Source organism: Thamnophis sirtalis, unplaced genomic scaffold (genome assembly GCF_051295495.1).
Source record: "Thamnophis sirtalis isolate CommonGarterSnake01/CBP01778 unplaced genomic scaffold, rThaSir2_p1.2 scaffold_10, whole genome shotgun sequence".
Classification (NCBI taxonomy): Eukaryota; Metazoa; Chordata; class Lepidosauria; order Squamata; family Natricidae; genus Thamnophis; species Thamnophis sirtalis.
This window is the reverse complement of record NW_028261390.1, coordinates 71,275,632-71,279,635: the sequence shown is the minus strand read 5'-3', so window position 1 is coordinate 71,279,635 and position 4,004 is coordinate 71,275,632.

The window sequence follows — 4,004 nt, the reverse complement described above, 5'->3', positions numbered from 1 at the left end:
ATAGGCAAAAAAAGAAACAGAAAGGGGGGCCGAATTCTGGGGGAGGAGTTGAATTCAAAGGCAATGGAAATGTACAGGTAAAGATCAGATAAAAAGAGATTAAAAGCGATGCAGCTGGAGGAGGACTCGAAGGTTGAACCCAGGAGACGCACTGTAAGATGAAGGATGCAAGAGTGGGGGGATGGAAAAATAAAAGCAACTTTTTCAAAAAAGGAAAAGAAAGTAAATGCATCTTTCTAATAAAAAAAGGGGGGACCAAGGGACCAGTTCGGCTCCTCTCCGCATTTTTTTTAAAGCGCGGTGGGTGACCAGCCCTCTCCGAAAGGATCGGCCAGGCTCAAAAGCGCGCGTGGGAGGCAGGCACCGTCTCCGCGGGTGGGTTAGGGAGGCGCAGAGTTTTAGGGACGCCGAGGGAGTTCGCTTTCTCCAACCAGGACATCGAGACGCATCCGTTTGAAGTCACCATTAAACCGGGCGGGAGGGAAAACACGTCGTTTTGGAGTGGCGTGAATTGGCGCCTTCGTCATTCCGCGTGAAGGCTAAATTAAGACGGTTAATTTTTAAAAAAAAACAAAACACCGAATCTCTCCTTCTCTACATAACGATGAAGCCCTAAAATCAAAAGAAAAGAAAGGAAAAGAATGGAAAGGGAAGGGAAGGAAGAAGGAGGGAAGGGAAGGAAGTTAATGGATGAAGAAAGGAATGGATGGATGGAAGGAAGGAAGGAAGGAAGGAAGGAGGAAGAGGAATGGAAATTAATAGATGAAGAAGCGAAGGAAAGAAGGAAGGAAAGAAAGAGAGAGAGAGAACGGAAATTAATGGATGAAGAAGGGAAGAAGAAGGAAGGGGGAAAGGAAAGGAAATGTATGGATGAAGAAGGGAAAGGAAAGAATGAAGGAAGGGGGAAAGGAAAGGAAATGTATGGATGAAGAAGGGAACGAAAAAAGAAAGAATAAAAAGAAAGAAAGAATAAAAGAAAGAAAAAAGAGGGAAAAGGAATTATTGGATGAAGAAGGGAAGGAAGGAAGAGGGAAATGAAATAAGAAAATAAAATAAAATAAAACAAAATAATAAAATAAAATAATAAAATAAAATAAAAAATAAAATAATAAATAAAATAATAAATAAAATAAAATAAAATAAAATAAAATAAAATAATAAAATAAAATAAAATAAAATAATAAAATAAAATAAAATAAAATAAAATAAAAAATAAATAAAATAAAATAAAATAATAAAATAAAATAAAATAAAATAAAATAAAATAAAATAAAATAAAATAAAATAAAATAAAATAAAATAAAATAAAATAAATAAATAAAATAAAATAAATAAAATAAAATAAAAATAAATAAAATAAAAAAATAAATAAAATAAAATAAAATAAAATAAAATAAAATAAAATAAAATGTCAGAAATCGCTGAAGGAGGCGTTTGCTCCTGGCGGGGAAGAGGGAGCGGGGTGTGTGTGGGGGGGGGGGAAATAACGAGCAATTGCGGCTGCACCGACTTAAAAGCGGCTTTTGGGGCGCTCCGTCCTCCTCCCCCCCCAGCCTGTCAACAGCAATTTGACAGAGGAGAGTCCTGGGTCTGACCTGGTTTCCCCGCCCCCCTTTCCTTCCTTCCTTTCACGGGTAACCTATATTTATTGTGCGTCCCTGGAAGCGGCGGCAGGAAGCGAGCGGGCTTCTCCCTTTCGCAATGCAAATTCCAGGCTCCTTTCTGCAAATTTGCCCTGCAATTTAAATTTATTTTTTGCACGGGGAGGAAAAGCGCCGTGGGGTCATCTGGACCTCCCTCCACCCCCCCACCCCAAACCCACCCCCCCCCCCCCGCAGCTCACGACCCTTGTGTTGTGGTGAATGGACAATTGTTCAGGAAATATAATTGGTTCTGGGTCAGTCCCTCCGAAAGGAAGGCTCCGCTGCTCCGGGAAATTGTTTCTCTTCCCTCCCCTCCCTCCAATTAATCTCTAACGACGGTTCCTCTCTCAAGCCCTTGGAGTCGCCCAGCACCGACCGCTCAGGCGGAGGAGGAAAAGCTAGGCTGAAAGACTAGAACTCAGGACTCGCTCCCACCTCGACAACTTTAAGCCTGGAAGACTTTTGCTCCCAGAATTCCCCAGGCAGCTTAGGGAGAGAGGGAGGAAAGGAGGGAGAAAGATAAAAGGAAGGAAGGAAATAAACAAGGAAGGAAGGAAGGAAGGTAATAAATAAGGAAGGAAGTTAAGAAGGAAGGAAAGAAGGGAGGGAGGGAGGAAGGAAGGAAGGAAGGAAGGAAGGAAGGAAGGAAGGAAGGGCAATAGCAATAATGCTTAGACATACACCAATTCATGGTGCTTTCCAGAAAGAAGGGAGGAAAGAAAGAAGGGGGTGGGTGGGAGGAAGGGAGGGAGGAATGAAGGAAGGAGAAAGGAAGGGAGGGAGGAAAAAGGAAGGGAGGAAGAAAAGAAAGGAGGAGGAAGGAAAAAAGGAAGGAAGGAAGAGGATGGGAGGGAGGAAGAAGGAAGAAGGAAGGAAAAAGGAAGAAAGGAAGAGGATGGGAGGGAGGAAGAAGGAAGGAAAACAGGAAGGAAAGAAGAGGATGGGAGGGAGGGAGGGAGGAAGGAAGGAAGGAAGGAAGGAAAAAGGGAAGGAATGAAGAGGGAGGGGAGGGTCAGAAGGTCTCAAAGGTTACGTAACATCTCCCCGTCCCCTCCGCGCCCCCCCCCCGCTCCCGGACGCTTCAACCTGTCATAAATAGGAGCCCATCTGCCAAGCGTGTGATTTGTGGGTCGTGGGTGTGACCCACGGGGATGTTGCGAACAAGGAATAGAATAGAATAGAACAGCATGAAGAATAGAATAAAATAGAATGGAATGGAATAGAATATAATAGAATGAAGAATAGAATAGAATAATATAATAGAATGAATAGAATAGAATAAAGAAGAATGGAATGGAATGGAATAGAATAGAATAGAACAGGAATAGAATAGAACAGGAATAGAATAGATAGAGTAGAATGAAGAATAGAATAGAATGGAATGAAGAATAGAATAGAATAGAATAATAGAATAATAGAATAGAATGAACAGAATAGAATGGAATGGAACGGAACAGAACAGAACAGAACAGAACAGAATAGAATAGAAATAACAGACCATGGCTAAAATGAATTGGATGGATCCCAATTATTTAATTATAAAAATTATAATTAAAAAGCCCTTTCTAAACTATTCTCCTTGGAGGGAGGTTTTGGAAGATTATTGTATTTCCGTTTTTAAAAAAAGCAAAAATATTGGGCTTAGGAGAATCTGTATGCCAGGCCCATAAAGCAAAGGGGGGGGGAGGGAAGGAAGCGCTGAGCTCCCTCCCACCAACTAACACCCCTCCGCCCGGGAAGGGAGGGGGGAGAGGAAGGGAGAGGAGGGGGCTTGGTCCCCTTCAAGGTTCCTGGGAAGATTATGACTGACTGCTCGGAATCTATCGGCGCCTAACTCCAGCCCAGGGGTCTCGGGAGCAAGGCAGGCGGCGCGGCTTTCCAAGAAGGGTCTGCCTCCCCACTCCTTTCGCGGCCCACTGGGGACCACGGAGCCCACTTCCCGGCTCGGCTCCTTCCGCCGCCCCCTCCCCTCCCGCTCCCCGCAGTTTTAAACAAAACCACACCCTTGGCCGGCCGGCCTGCTTGGGATAGTCCAGGTCGGGATCGCCTGGAGGTATATAAAATGTTTCATAAATGGCATATCATCAGTGCTACAAGGGAGTGGGATTTGCAGAAAGGAAGGGGGGAGGAGGAGGAAAAGGAGGAGGAGGAGGAGGAGGAGGAGGAGGAGGAGGAGGAGGAGGAGGAGGAGGAGGAGGAGGAGGAGGAGGAGGAGGAGGAGGAAAAGGCGGAGGAGGAAAAGGCGGAGGGAGGAGAATGAGTAGGGGGTCCTTGTTGCTCTCTGCCTTGGTGGTTTTCTTGCAGACTTTTCATGACCCAACTAGGTAACATCATCAAGATAAATCAACCAAGTGTTGGGAA